The 16,922-nt window shown below is 35.1% G+C and overlaps 1 protein-coding gene across 1 annotated transcript in view; it reads right to left on the bottom strand.

The window, feature by feature from the left end:
- LOC105215846 (eukaryotic translation initiation factor 4E type 2) overlaps positions 1-16,922 on the bottom strand; it is a 144,667-nt gene that overhangs the window by 116,270 nt on the left and 11,475 nt on the right. The gene's annotated exons all lie outside the window — the stretch shown is intronic.

Consider the following 16,922-nt stretch of genomic DNA (forward strand, 5'->3'; position numbering starts at 1 on the left):
CCGAGCTTTATATAGCAATTAATTAAAAAAACTTTCCGCCTTTATGTCATTTTCCGCGCAACAAATAAAATCATATTAGTTACTCTTCCGAACACTTCCAACCATCTTTCGTGCCTTCGTGGGTTGGTTGGCTGTTTTCGAGTAAGTGGGTGTCATTTTTGTTGTCGGCTGTATGAGCCAGAAGCGTTGACAGATCCATTTGCAGTGTCACTCTTTGGCCATTTCGTCACTCGCAGTTACGACTGCTGCCTCTTGACAGCGCTGCATAGTAATCACCTAGCGTGTGACAAGTGAGTGGTGTAGCGCGTTGAATGACAAAAAAATGCGCAAGGATGTGTTTGCCGCAATGCAGGTGCAGTTAAATTGTAGTAATTGGTGGGTCACACAGGGTTATACATTAGACACTCACTGATGTCGAAAGTTGGTGGCTTCAAAGTCGGTTCTCCAAGGCTCAACTCGAAACTCTAGGTCTCGAGTTTAGAGTGATCAAGGTATGTCAGAAGTTAGAGGGAACAACTTTCGTGTAGTGACTTTTCGCTAGACATCGAGTTATTCAGAAGAATGAAATGAATAATAAAGTCTAACACTTGTTACTTAATCATAGGAATTAAATCGCCGCATTATGATTTCATAAGATCTGTATTTGAACTTGGTTTCCGATTAATATCAAACAGTATTTGCGATGTGGAGGATGGAGTCATATGTAGAAATTCACGTAAGTGAGGAAAGTTTCTGACTGCCATTCACTTGGGAGTGGCCAGGAACGATTCTTTTGCATGTGGCTCAAGCAGCTCACGACTTCCGGTCTTAGACCAAGTATCCTCTGGGTAGCTAACAGACATCCGTTTGGAGGCTAGCTAAAGTGAGAAGGCGAATCCCGCTTATGCGGTTGTGCGTAGGGTTTGGGACCCACCACATAAAAACGAATATCTGAATTTGTCTGAATTTGGTATCCCCGCAAAACTAATACCTCCGTCAGGATCAGGAAGGACCTCTCCGAGCCGTTCGATACCAAACGAGGCTTCAGACAGGGTGACTCACTATCGTGCGACTTCTTTAACCTGATGCTGGAAAAAATAGTTCGAGCCGCAGAGCTAAACAGAGAAGGTACAATTTTTTATAAAAGTGTATAGCTACTGGCGTACGCTGATGATATCGATATCATTGGAAACAACACCCATGTCGTTAGTTCTGCTTTTTCCCGCCTGGATAAGGAAGCGGAGCGAATGGGTCTGGTGGTGAACGAGGACAAGACGAAATATCTCCTGTCATCAAACAAACAGTCAGCGCATTCGCGCTACTCTACAAATCCCTCATCATTCCCGTCTTACTTTATGGTGCAGAAGCGTGGACGGTGTCAACATCCGATGAGACGGCACTAGGAGTTTTCGAGAGAGAGGTTTTGCGGAAAATTTATGGTCCCTTAAATATTGGCAACGGCTAATACCGCAGAAGATGGAATAATGACGTGTATGTGTTGTTCGACGACATTGACATAGTCCAGCGAATAAAAAGACAGCGGCTACGCTGGCTGGATCATGTTGTTCTACGCCAGTCAAGAAGAAGAATTATTTGCGATAGTCATCGATCGATAGGGGATAGTAGCACAGAGACACACTCAGATAAAGGTGTAGGCGTCAATTTGAAATCTGATTTTAAATTAACTTTAGGCAGGATCCTATATTTTGACAAAGAAATAATCAGAAGTCCCCAAAAAATATGTTCGCGGGTTCCGTAAACCGTAAGAGCCAGAGATTACTAGAATTGGTACGACAGCTGACAGTGTAAAATTATGATATTCGAAATCTTAAAAAAAAAATTGGAAGAAATCAGAACTTTAGAGCCAACCTTCTAAGCACCTAACAACAAAAGAGGTTTCACATTTATGCTGACTTTTTCAATGAGTCCTACAATTCTAATACAAAAGAACAAGAACATTATAGTTTGTATGTATGTATGTTAATATCATCATGAAAAAATCCGGCTTGTTCTCAGAAATGAAATGTATCAGAACATATTAGAGAACACATTTTTCACACATACATATGTACATATGTACATAAATACCCACGCTACTTATAGCTTGTTATATTGCTACTTACAGCGATACTTCATTGATGCATAAACTTTAGCCAATTACAGAGAGTTAAGCGTGGGAGAGTTTGGCGTCACAAATAGATTTAAAGTTTTAATTGCATGCGTGGGTGAAAGGATAATAGGTCAAATGAACGTTATAATATGGAGGAGACAGAGATAACAACAAACTGCAGATAATAAACAGTTGCCATCTATTTGTAAAGGCGAATGTAAATATAAATAAATATTTATTGCTCTTATGCAGAACTGTAGATATCCCACACAAATTTCTTAAAGGGTATGTATTACCGTGCTTTATGTTGAGTTACAGAATATCGTTACCAAGAAATAGCTCTTAGATTCTATGAGAATAATTTTCATAAGCGAGGTATACTCGAAGGTTCGGAATTATTTGCTGCTCGAGATACGACAAGTTGTTAAACTGTAAAGTTGCTGTCGGATTTGCAGTGAAGAAAAGATCAAGACATTAGGATTTCTGTAAGCGCTGATTTCCTTCAGCTCTTAGGCATCGGAAAAGATAATACTTTTTTTAAGAGTTTTTTTTTTTTTAAATCCGAAATACCTACGTATGCCTAAAAAGCAAGTCTGAGCAAAGAGTGATTGAAAGTAAAAAGTGAGTCTGAAACCTACTTCTTATGAAGGATGGACAGTTTTCAACGAATAAATATTTTTATTTGGCATTCAAGTTCCGAAATTACTAATATCTACTATCTGAAGTCATTAATCACTCAGATCGTTTTACAATACAAACGTCGATCTTGTTTCGTACCTTAACTCACTTAACAAAGAAGAGTGTGTTTAATACGAAACGGCTTGTGTGGTTAAAGCTTGAAGGACAGACAACATATGTTACAGTTGTCTGGAGAAAGGTCGGGTGGAAATAGCCCAACACTTTCTCATTCACATTCACTATCCAGCTAGATTGAAATTGAAATATCTTGGATGTCGTGGCTACGAATATAGACTCTTCAACAAATTTGTGATAAAATCTACGCGATTCGTCGAAACATGAGGATCTATTATAATTGGTAAACGCAAAGGTCCGATGTTTTAGGTAATCTAACAAACCGTCTTGTTAATTCATAAACTACATGGTTGCTTTGCCTAGATTTTAAACGAAAGAGATAGAGAGACATATGTGATAATCTCTTGCAGAGATCGTTGAAAACGGTGAGAATTTGTCATAACAAAGTTCGAAGGATGTAATGACTTTTACAAAGGCCTGTTGATGATCTTTGAAAGATGAGACCAAAAAATAATGAATGTTACGAACAAAATAAACGAAGTCTAAAGCAAGAGAGCACTATGCTCAAATATATAACATAATTCCTTCGTTTTTTCACCTTTTTTGAAATTGTAAATGTTATATAACGAAAGTGTGCCTAATTCCATTTGAGTTAAATGACAGCTTTTCGACTATTTTAAGGTGCTTCAGTGTAAAGCGGCTATACTTGTGTATGAACACTAATGGTAAATGAGTGGATTTTATGTTGAAATTGTGAGTCAGTAAAGCCACTTATATATGCGCTAATAATTCTGTTAATACCTACATATTTTATGGAAATGGGTTTAGTGAAAGCAAATTGAATTTTATGCTATGTTAAGCATTACATATAGAAGTACATAGGAGTATGTAAAATAAAGTGTTGCTAAAATAAAATGCGTGCTGCTGCTGCTGATGATTACTCTCCCATATATGTAAATATAGTATATGAATACACATGTAAATATCCATATGCTTATATACTTATGTGTATATGTACTTATATCTATTTATTCAGATTTTATTGTATACATTTTAACTTTGAATGGTTTACAGCAAAGTTGTTGAACTCACTCTAAACACGAGTAGCCGCCATACATAATACAAGCACTTATGTATGTACATACATATATATGTATATGTATCTATAAATATATAAATGTAAATATATAAACAAGTATATGTAAAGTAAATTGTTACACTTGAGTGACTTGAATTAAGTTTTAAAACACTGAAGGAGTGTATGGATGAATGAATGAATGGAAGACCGAACGACCAAATGAATGGCTGAGTGAAAGGCGTTCTGCGAAATTACCTTTGTGTAGACAACCGGCGGTGTGAAGACATGTCCCAAAAGGTTAAGAAAGTGTAAATAAAAAAGTCATTAATATTGTGCACACTTAAAGAAGAGATTGAAGAGAAATTTGTGTCATTATTTACCAGCATTTGCAGTTAGCACATGTTGCTAGCCACGCTCTGCTATTTTCAGTTGAAAAGGAAAACGTAGATTAAATTTCAGATAGTCATTGCAAAAGGTGGGGACGAACACGCTGATACCATATAGTACAGTTGGGTGTGAAGCTGTTTATTTGGGTTACACAAATGTTAAAAGTGAATTTCTCAACATTTGAAAGTGTCACAGACAGAAAACCTCGAGAATGTAAATAAGTGAAATTTTGGTGTCGAATACAAAAATGTTCAGCATGACCTCGAATGTTTTTACTAAACAAGGGTGTGTCTTACCTTAGATAGAAATAAAATAAAATGCATCACATATGAAAAAATATCGATTGAAAAGAGTGTGCAAGATGGTTCTAGCGATCTCAATTGAGTGGTTAGTGTTCGCACGTTGCATCAGCTCTGTTTACACTTGACCTCAATTTAAACTTTGTAATAATTTCAAATTTGTCGATGTTTATCTTAGTTCAGTTTCCGAACCGTGGACTGATTCGAGGCGATATCAACGCGATAAAAAACAAGTAAGCTTTGTATGGGAAGTGGGCGTGGTTATTATCCGATTTCAATTATTTTCATGATGTGTGGTGGGGTACTTAAGAGAACCGACTGCAGAAAGTTTGGTTTATATAGCTTTACTAGTTTGTGAGATATATATAAATAACCGAATAGGGGGAGCGGGGCCACGCCCACTTCCCCAAAAAATTACATCCAAATATGGCCCTCCCTAGTGTGATCCTTTGTTCGAAATTTTACTTTTATAACTTTATTTATAGCTTAGTTATGACAGACCAGGTTCAAGGAGAGAATATTAAGGTGTTCTAGAGAAAATACTAAGATGAAAACGTGAAATCGAGCCGTATATGATATTCTTCAAGGCTGATTTGACACATTCGACGCTCATTTTCTAATGAAAGAACAATAATAAACTGAGTAAAGACCGCCTCATTCACCAAGTCAACTGAAAACTGACCAACTACGCTGGGTCGTTCATCAATGGTAGAAGAAGAAGATATCGAGAAAGTTGGGAGACTCTGATCTAAAAATAGACGCTAAAACAATACCACGTGGAGTTAAAAAACGTTTTTTGTAACAAAAATTTGTTTTTTCTTCCCAAAAACCCAATTTTAAGTCACTGCCTTCTCACACTTATACAATAATAATTCTATTATTTAATTTCCAATGACATTCCGGGAAATTTTTAGAGGGTCAAAAGTGCCTGCGGATGCTTGCTTGGACAGCAGTAACTGTAAATATTCCGTTATTATACATATTTTATTCTATATTTTACAATGTAAATTTACATAATTTTTTATATGGAAATAAATGACTATTTATAACACACTCATACACACACACACACATTTCAATAAATACATTTATTAAGTTCAGCTTTTATTTGCAGTAAAATTGATGTGTGTGTGTGTGTGTGTTTGTGTGTGGGGTTAAAAGTGCGCTGGTGCGCGTCACTGCTTTCTAATTTGATTTGTGCAATTGACTGTGAGCCGTTGTACCAGTGGTGGTGAGTCAGTCGCCACTCGCCTGGCGGTTGGCAATTGGCAGTGGCCAGCGCGCAACATGAAGCGCACAGCATTCACAGATAAATGGGTACTTAAGCGCACTTAAACACACACACGCACACAAACCTGACTACAGATACACACGATAAACGCGCTTTGTGGTCGGCCGCAGGCAATGAGGGGGCGGTGGTTAAATTTTATGTTAACTGCGGCGGTGTTACGCTTAAATTGCTTAATTGTCAGTTTTATAAATGCGCGCGTACATCATCCGTATTATAAAATCTATAATTAACCGATTAGTGAACAATTAGAATCGTTAAGCGGAAAAGTGATGCGTTTAACAAAAGGCTTTCAAAGGAAGAAGAGATTGTATGGGTATAAGTCGAATAAGACAAAAAGGATATTATGTGCGTTACTCATACGCCCGGAGGTACCTTGATAATGACAAATAGAATAATTCATATTTAATTAATAACTGTTGCGTTTTAAAGACAGTTGCTTGGTATTTAAGCCTGCATGTTTAAGAATGCTTTCGAAGGTGTGCGAAATCGGACCACTGCCAAGCCTACGAAATGGCGAACACCGAAAACATATAAAGATCCATAACTAAGTCATAAATAATTGTATAAAAGTTAAATTTTGTACAAAGGATCGCATTATGAAAGGGCATATCTGGAGGAAGTGGGCGTGGCCCCGTCCTTTACTAAGTTTTTTGTATATATCTCGTAAACTACTAAAGCTATGCCAACCAAACTCTCTAAAGTCGTTTCTTTTAGGTACTACCTTATACAGTCCAAAAATGGAGGAAATCTGATTATAACCATGCCCACCTCCCATACAAAAGTTATGTTGAAAACCACTGAAGATGCTTTAATTCTGAAAGGAAAATCGCCAGAAACCTTAAACTTCATCATAAAGAAGGTTGAGAAGGGCTGCACTCAAATTGCTATACAAAATTTTAAATGGGTGTGGAACCGCTCACTTATGGGCCAAAAACCATATCTCCGAAACTACTCGACCAAATTTCAGTGAAATTCAGTTTATAATATTTTCCTTGCATCCCAATGATATGTTGTGAAAATAGGCTGAATCGGTTCACAACCACGCCTACTTCCTATATACCAGAACTTTGAAGTCGATCTGAATCGTTTATCGATCTGAATCTTCACAATATATAAAGTAAACACTAGTGAAGATATCGGAACAGATCTTTGCATAAATACTGCATTTATAGTGAGGCATCGCACTTCTTAAAATCGCCGAAATCGGAGAATAAGTATTCAAGGCCCCATATATCGAACATGAGGACCTCAGAGCTTCAAATAATTTTTTTTTTGAAAATATGGGTAAGTCTCTCAGATATTTTGAAGTAATTCAGAGGAAATATTTTTCGTCTAATATGTCTCCTTGCCAAAAGTGAGTGAAATCGGTTCACCTAGCTCCTAATTAGGGTTTCCAACTTTCAATGGACTTTATACCATACACATACATGACGAATATATGGGTCAAATTGTGTATTATATAATATAAATAAAGTTAAATAAATAAATTGCCAGAGTATAAAATGTTCGGTCAGAACCGACCTTCCTTACATGTTTTCTTTTACTTTTTTATTCTAAAAATCTTTCATATTTTAATTGTAGACTTTCTACTGCCAGAATAGCCAACATTTCAAAAGAATGCTGACATAATCTTATGAATATATGTATATAAATTCAATATTGTAGCTGTAGAGGGGTATATTAAACTCTCTCTTCTGTCACCACAAACCACCAATGCCTTCATCATAAAATTGTACTCAGACAAATTTATTTGCTTTTAAATGGCATTGAACACACAAAACACATCGTAAGATGTTACTTATTTTTGCTTTTGTTCTTCTTTCTCTTCGTCTTCGCATACAATTTATGACATAAGCAAATTTATCAAATAATAAAAAATACAAATTTGCTAAATAATTGTACAAAAAAGCAAATACAATACATATATCAATAAAAGAAGAAAAAATATTCCAGCACGGCAGCGCAGACGAAAAAAAACTAAGAATTTGTGTATATGAAATAAGTAAAAATTATTTCAAAATTGACGAGTATGTCTATATTGAGCGCAAGAGGAATGCAAAAAATGTGAGAATTTATTAAGTGAGCGCGGAAAATTTTCTAACAAATTATAGAATATTCATATATACATATAGAGGTAAGTATATGAGAACAGCAACAACAATAACATTATTGTAGCCTAATTGACAACAGAAATCTCTCGTATGTGCGAAAAAGCTTCTTCAAAGATTTGTTGAAATCTTGACTGCCTACAGTGAGTTTTATTGATTGATTTGTTGAGTGGAAGAAAACAACAAACTCACAACAAAGTTGATTTGTTATTTATAAAGAGTTCTAAGAATAATGTTATGGAATACAGCAAGTGCCAACGATGTGCTTCATTTTTATTTGAAAATATTTTCTTCTGCTTCTTATTACGTCACATTTAGCTTGAAGCTTGAAGAAAGTGTTCATTTCACAACAGGTTTTTACGTAAGCAACTCAACAACCGTAGAAGATTTATCTGAAACATTTTTTCATTGGAATTCTCTTAAAATAAATTTATGTTTTTTTTTTTAATTTTGAAATTCTATTATATAGTATTTACCGCACAAAACAAAATGTTTGTCATGACCAGGGGGTCTTAGTATGTGTGCCTTATATTTGTGGGGTCGCTGCATCCGCTGTCGGTTTTTAAAATTCAAAATGCCGGATCCAATATCGCAGAAGCTATTTTGAAAAAATCATCGGATTCGCTGGAAACTCATTACTCTGTGTTTTTGGGGACACGGATTACGAATTTGACGTTATTTTTCAAAAAATCAAAATGGCGAACCAATATGGTGGACAAATTTTAAAAATTCGTAATTGTATTATTCGGGATCTCCTAAACGAGCTATATATCTATTTAGTACTATTTAGTAATGTGCGTTTTTGCAAGAGATATATTTAAAAGCAAAAAAGAAATTGGGTTCCATGTGAATTGAAGCCATGAGACATTGTAAGGCTAAATCGGATGAATCCAGGCTAATCAATTAAATCATCGGCCAAGTCGAATTTCCATGACGCCAAGGAAATGCTCTGTATAGGGCGAGCTGTATAATAAGCTTTCAAAGTGGGTTAAAACCATTAATGGGGAACTTTACTGACAACAACTCAACAAATTGAAGAGATAGATAGATTGTCGAAAAACACCCGCAATTTGCGATTAGACAAGAGACAATAATTTCCTATTTTGCCTCAGACGCCTTATAACCCAGGCCTTGCTCCTTCTGATTATCATTTGTTCCAATCGATACAGAACGCCCTCACTGGAATACGGTTCTCATCAGAGCATGATATAAAAAAATTGGCTTGATTTACTCTTGGTGGCCAAACCGGTGCAGGTTTTTTGGAATGGAATCCACAAATTGTCGTGGGAATATGTTATAGCTTCAGATGGGAAACTACTTTGAATAATACTATTGTACATGTTTTTGTAAAAAAAAAAAAAGCATCACGAATATAGATATGGACCAATATTATGGACGAAATCATCAGAAAATCCACAAAACAATTTTTTATGACAGTAAATTGAGTTTGATCGAGATATCTGATTCTCTAAAGATGTGGTTGGAGGTGTTGGTGATGTAAAGGGTGATTTTTTAAGAGCTTGATAACTTTTTTAAAAAAAAAAAACGCATAAAATTTGCAAAATCTCATCGGTTCTTTATTTGAAACGTTAGATTGGTTCATGACATTTACTTTTTGAAGATAATTTCATTTAAATGTTGACCGCGGCTGCGTCTTAGGTGGTCCATTCGGAAAGTCCAATTTTGGGCAACTTTTTCGAGCATTTCGGCCGGAATAGCCCGAATTTCTTCGGAAATGTTGTCTTCCAAAGCTGGAATAGTTGCTGGCTTATTTCTGTAGACTTTAGACTTGACGTAGCCCCACAAAAAATAGTCTAAAGGCGTTAAATCGCATGATCTTGGTGGCCAACTTACGGGTCCATTTCTTGAGATGAATTGTTCTCCGAAGTTTTCCCTCAAAATGGCCATAGAATCGCGAGCTGTGTGGCATGTAGCGCCATCTTGTTGAAACCACATGTCAACCAAGTTCAGTTCTTCCATTTTTGGCAACAAAAAGTTTGTTAGCATCGAACGATAGCGATCGCCATTCACCGTAACGTTGCGTCCAACAGCATCTTTGAAAAAATACGGTCCAATGATTCCACCAGCGTACAAACCACACCAAACAGTGCATTTTTCGGGATGCATGGGCAGTTCTTGAACGGCTTCTGGTTGCTCTTCACCCCAAATGCGGCAATTTTGCTTATTTACGTAGCCATTCAACCAGAAATGAGCCTCATCGCTGAACAAAATTTGTCGATAAAAACATTTCGAACCGAACACTGATTTTGGTAATAAAATTCAATGATTTGCAAGCGTTGCTCGTTAGTAAGTCTATTCATGATGAAATGTCAAAGCATACTGAGCATCTTTCTCTTTGACACCATGTCTGAAATCCCACGTGATCTGTCAAATACTAATGCATGAAAATCCTAACCTCAAAAAAATCACCCGTTATATTAGATGTGGCGATGAATCGAAGCTTTGTGTAAAATACCTGGATCTGACCTCTATGACTTTTTTTGCCCTCAGATTAAAAAGAAATTTAGCGAGTAATCGCCGACACCGAATAGGCTTCAGCAACTACAACTTTTGTCATATAAAGATGATATCGGAAACTTGGCTACCATTGAACCTCTCTTGAAAATTAAACAAAAATCGCATTTTCATCAAAAAATTATAATTTTATATAAAAGCCTGCCTGTTAAATATTATATAAAATTATTATGAAAGTCCATAAATATTTTTCTAAAAATAATAATTTTTGTGTTATTCATAATTGAGTCGAACAATTCGTCACCCTGTAAGCGAATGTTTGTAATTTTACCAGGTCTACCGCTCCGAATCGAATAAGTCTGATAATCACCTACAAAAATTAATTCTCGTATACTTAAAAACTCGTAAATAACTGAAAAAAAATGCATGAATCACGATTTTACAGTTTATTTACAATACACATGCATATTTAAGTACTTGAGATTAGTTGGAACCGCTCACATATACAATGTATATGGGCTATTAACAGCGCCAATACTCTGGAGTTAACTTGAACATGTAGAATGTGTGTATGTACAACAATGACTACACAATTTAAGAAATAATAAAAATAATAACAACACAAAAAACACATAAGAATTCAACTAGGTAGAAATAACCATAGAAAGTTAGCTGGCAAACAATGTGAATTAACAGTGTAGCCCCGCAGAGTGAGAGAACATTGGAGAAAAAACCAAAATAGCAATGATGAGAAGTTTAAATTGAGTTCAAGTATTGTGTGGGACTAAACATAAAAAAGCACAAAAACAAAAAATGAAAAATAAAAACAAAATTAAAAAAAAAAACAATTTAAAAGACAAGGAGAAAATAAATAATTTTATCAAAATAAAAATTAAAAAAAGTACAAAACAGAAACAACAAAAGAGACAACAGCAGCTGTTAGCACATTGCGTGTGTCAGAAAATTATTTGAGACAAAGAGCAATTAAAGAAAGAACAAAAATTATAAATAATACAAAATAAGTAGTGAGAATTATTTACTTTAGTATTAATCTCAAATATATGACAAGAATGATATAAATCGTTACTTTCAAGAAACATCTATATGTTCCAGTTCCAGAATATAAGTACATTCTTTATTCAGTAATCGTAAGGTGTATACAACATTAGTAATCTTAATATGTTTATTACATACATTTATCACAAGTCTTTTTACGCCAAAATTTTTTTTTCGTCACATTAGTCATCTGGCAAGCATGATAAATCTCAAAAAGGGAGCGCAAACTAAAGCCGCAAATTTTAAAATCGTCGAAATGAACTTGGCTGACCTACCGAGTTTGATGACATACAATACACATTAAGTCATAATCGTCGGTACATTGGGTGCTTGTGCGATGAATTTAAATTCTGATTTCAACAAATTTTTGTTTTGATATTATAAGACATAACGAGTATATAACATTTGCTTGGAACATTTTCGACTCAAACAGAAAGTTCACAAAACGACTGTAATAAACTAATAAGACTACTTCGATAATCTGAGCAAGAACATAGATATACAGGCAGGTTCTGAAATCCGAGTAAAAGTGAAAATTAAAAAAATGTGGAATTTGAAAAGTAAAATCGATATTCAGTACATCAAATATATCAAAAATCGGATTGAAAGTGAATTTGCTTGAATTTTACTCGGAAGAGAATTACAGAGCCTGATATATTTACATGGGTTTAAAAAGTGTGAGAGCAAAGAGAGAATAATAAAATAAGTAAGGAAGGGCTAAGTTTGGGTGTAACCGAACATTTTATACTTTCGCAATTTATTGATGTAGTTTTATTTAGAGAACACACAATTTGATCCATATATTCGGCGTATATATGGTATAAATTCCATTGAAAGTTTGAAAACCCTAGTATTAGGTATATGGAAGCTAGGGGAAGTCATGACCCGATTTCACGCATTTTTGGCACGGAGACATATTATTAGAAGAAAAATATTCCCGGTCAATTTCTTCAAAATATCTGAGAGACTTACTTATATCGGTACTCGGTAAATATTTTATTAGAAGCACTGAGGTCCTCATGTTCGATATATGGTTCAGTGAATACTTATAGTCCGATTTCGGCGATTTTTAGAAAGGCGATGCCACACTATAAATGCAGTATTTGTGCAAAGTTCTGTTCCGATATCTTCACTAGTGCTTACTTTATATATTGTAAAGCAAACGATTCAAATTGACTTCAATGTTCTGGTATATAGGAAGTAGGCGTGCTTGTGAATCAATTTGGCCTATTTTCATAACATATCATTGCGAGGCCAGACATATATTACGAACCGAATTTCATTGAAATTGGTCAAGTTGCGATGAAGTTTCGGAGATAAAGTTTTTGACCCATAAGTGGACGGAGCCACGCCCATTTAAAATTTTGTATACCTATTTGAGTGCAGCTCTTCTGTACCATCTTAATAATGAAATTGAAGGTTTCTGGAGAGTTTTCTTTCCTGATTTGTATAAAAAAAATGTTTGAGTGGATTTGGCGGATGAACCGAAAAATTGAAGTCAAATTAGAAAACCGAAAAATTCCATACCCGTATAAAGAGCAAGTTCTCAATGAAATAGTGAGTGAGAGGCTCCAAAAAATCAGCACATGTTGTGAGTGATCAAAACACGAAGTTTAACAGAATGCGCAAGAATGAAAAGCCAATGAGATTCAAGCTACAAAAATGCAAACCCTCGTTCCATAGTGAAACACGTTTCGTAATTGATTTTTTTTTTAAACTTGTTTGCAGTAAGCATCTTGAAATATATGAAAGTATGAAATCAACTCTCAGAACTTACTCAACAGTTTACCGCTTTTCTTAATGATTCGCCGACATCATCGGTGTGCAAGAAAAGTAACTTTTCAATCACAGCTGAGATTTCTTAAAGAAGACGCCACTTCTTCTGGGAAAATCGGAAAATCTACTATTGCGTTTTTTTCGTACAAATGGAAGAGAAAATCAGTGAAAATTGCCACTAACAAAGCAAATGGCAAATATTAGTTACTTTTAAAAACAACAACAAAAAGATTGAAAACAAAAGTAGGTTTATACACAAGTGCACATGTAAAACAATACAACACAGACACAAATAGTCAGCGCTTGGCAATTGTCGGTCAACAGCTGACTGGCGGTGCGACGCGTTAAATGCGGTAACACTAATGACTTTGTTGTTGTTGTTGTTGGCGTTTAACAAGCTCATTGACGCTAGCTGATTGAGTGAGTGTATGACAGAAGAGTTGCATGCGGGGCTAGAAGGCAGGCGCCCCTGTGTTGGCATGTGTGTGTTTGTGGCTGTGGCTCTGTAAGCGATCCACAATATGATGGCGTTGGTTATTAGCAATCGACAACACGCTAGCAACAAATAACAACAAACAAAAAGTGCAACACAGAAAGTAAAATTCAGCATTGCAGCTGTTGCTGTTGCCGCTTTTGCTTTTGCTTTGGCTTTTGCCGGTAATGAAGTTATTGATGATTCATAGCGTTAACCAACAATACATGGCTAAACACATACATATGTTTGTATTGTGTGCAAATTGTTGCTAGCAAATAGCAAAACATGTAAACACCCAACCGATTTTTCGAATGGCACAATTGTGTGTCTAAACCCACTCGTATTTGCTTCAATCACGTCATTATTAGCGTGAGAGTGAGAGTTGTTGAGGTGGCGTGTGATTTTTCTACGGTTTTTTGTGATTTTAATTTTTCTTATTTTTTATTTAATTTTTCAATTATTCATCTGTTTTCATTTTATTTGCTTTTTTTTGTTATACTGTTTACATACAAAACGAGTATCATTTATTTACATTGCATCTTAGCTCGCCTGTTGCTTATAATTTCAATGGAATTGCTTTCAGATGTGTATCACGTTAACTTATCCAAACGATGAAGTCAGACTTTTAGACAGGTTGGCTGGTTTATTTATACTTTTTCACTCTCTTTTAAGAAAAAATATTCAATTATTTTTGAATTAGCAGTCTGTCATATGCACATACACACAAGGCTATGTCTGTATGATTTTATATACAAACATTATATATAATATAACATTCGATATTATAAGATATATAAGTAATAATGCGAAAATTCGCGCGTTGCGGTCAATGCCAATGTGTATTGAGCTAATTTCGCACATAATACTGAAATTTACGTTTTTACAAATAACACAAACAGGAAGCAAAACACATTTCAATCTAAAGTCGTGTTCTTCAAGGGGTTTACATGCTAAAAACTTGTGCCCTCCGTTTTTTTTTCTTACTGAACAGGGTATATTAAGTTTGTCACGAAGTTTGTAACACCCAGAAGGAAGCGTCGAAGGCTCTATAAAGTATATATATAATTGATCAGTATGTTGAACTGTCTGTCTGTCTGTCCGTCCGTCTGTCTGTCTGTCTGTATATATACGAACTAGTCCTTCAGTTTTTAAGATATCGTTTTGAAATTTTTTCAGATTTTATTTTCTCTTCAAGAAGCTGCTCATTTGTCGGAACTGCCAATATCGGACAACTATATCATATAGCTGCCATACAAACTGAACGATCGGAATCAAGGGCTTGTATGGAAAACTTCCGCATTTTACTACATATCTTCACGAAATTTGGTGTGAGTTATTGTTCATAGAAATAATTTAATCTCCGAAAAAATTGTTCAGATCGGTTCACTATAGCATATAGTTGCCATACAAACCGAACGATCGGAATCAATGCCTTGTATGGAAAATTTTCGCATTTGACGTGGTATCTTCACGAAATTTGACATGGATTTAACCTAAAAAAAACGGTTGAACATCGCCCCCTCTCTTCTAGTGTTCTAATGTCTACTCTGTTTTCTGTCATATCAAAATTAACGGCTCCCTTCCTTCGTATTAGACTAAATTCTAGCATAGATCACTTTCAAATAAAAGCAGCAATGATCAGTTTCACTAATTATGTATAAGAAGTTATTCTAATATAACAAATTGAGTTCTTCCTCTTCACCCTTAGCTACTTACCGCACGGAAATTTTTGCTTTCTTCCACACATAAAAAAAAAAATATTTAAACTGGACATGGGAAAAATAATTGGTGTTTTGAGTATTCCGAAGTCATCAAGATAATCCCTCGGATCGCACTGGCGCGGATTTTAGTATGTCACGACAAATACTGTCATCTCAGCAGTACTTCAAAAAAGATATTTGGGAAATGTTTTATGACGTTACAATAACAAACTTCATTTTTAATACTCTCGCAACATGTTGCACTGAGAGTATATTAGTTTTATTCATCTAATGATTGTTTGAAACACCTGAAACTAAACGAGTTAGATATAGGGTTATATATACGAAGTCATCAAGGGAAGAGTAGATTTGAATTCCGAATGAATTTGATTCAGAATGTCTGTATGAACGTCCGTCCGTCGTTGGCACCATAAGAAGGTTGGTGGCCGAAAATAGGACCCCTGCCACGCCCACAAAATGGCGATAATATTGTGCTTCTGCGCCAAAAATGAAAAAAAAATGGATTAACACCTCCTCTAACCCCCAGATACTTGATATACGGATTTTCAAACTTCCGGTGTACTTTATACCGTATATATCGTTTAATATATGAGATATCTTAGCTAAATTAAGTGAACGTCAAATCTTGGATATTATGTAACTTGGTGCCAAATATAGTTGATATCGATTGAGGAATTACCCCAGCTTCCATATACTATATAAAATGATTTTCGTATTCTAGTGGGTTTTATGCCGTATCGATATATCGAATTGTGTGTGGTTTTAATAAAAATAAATAAATAACTTGCGAGAGTTTAAAATGTTCTCTTAGAACCGCTTTATTTTCTTTTCTACATCTTTAGGTTAGGTTATAAATTAGCTTGTGAACCATTAGTATACCATGTTAATGATCATTTCGAAGTATTCATATCCTATTATGAGTAATACGGTTTCAATTAAGGCTTCGTAGATGACATTAGAAGAGGAAATGCTTTAGAAAAAAATGGTTTAACGAACAATTTATTGGATCCAGAAACAGGGGGAGATTTCGTATTTGGTGGAAAATAAGATTTTATCAAACTTGAAGTGATAGGATTTTATCAAACGTTGGTTTCAGACGTTGTTTAAAATGCTGAGCAAAAATAGCAGATTTAAGTGCGAAGGGTCCTCGAATCAATTTCGATTATAAACAAAACAGAACTTATTATTAATATTTTCGCGATATTCCAAGAACTTTTATGTAGTAATTAAATGTTCTTCAATGAGAATATTAAAAACAATTTATTTAATTTCTCCATAAACAAATTCAGACAAACAAAACTCGATTGCAGTCTAAACAGCAAGAAGAACAACAGACTTCTACCGATTCTAGAATGGTTTAATTAATAGATAAAAATAGGCACACACACACACGCATAATTTAAATAATAGCACA

This window comes from Zeugodacus cucurbitae, chromosome 2, assembly GCF_028554725.1.
Source record: "Zeugodacus cucurbitae isolate PBARC_wt_2022May chromosome 2, idZeuCucr1.2, whole genome shotgun sequence".
Classification (NCBI taxonomy): domain Eukaryota; kingdom Metazoa; phylum Arthropoda; class Insecta; order Diptera; family Tephritidae; genus Zeugodacus; species Zeugodacus cucurbitae.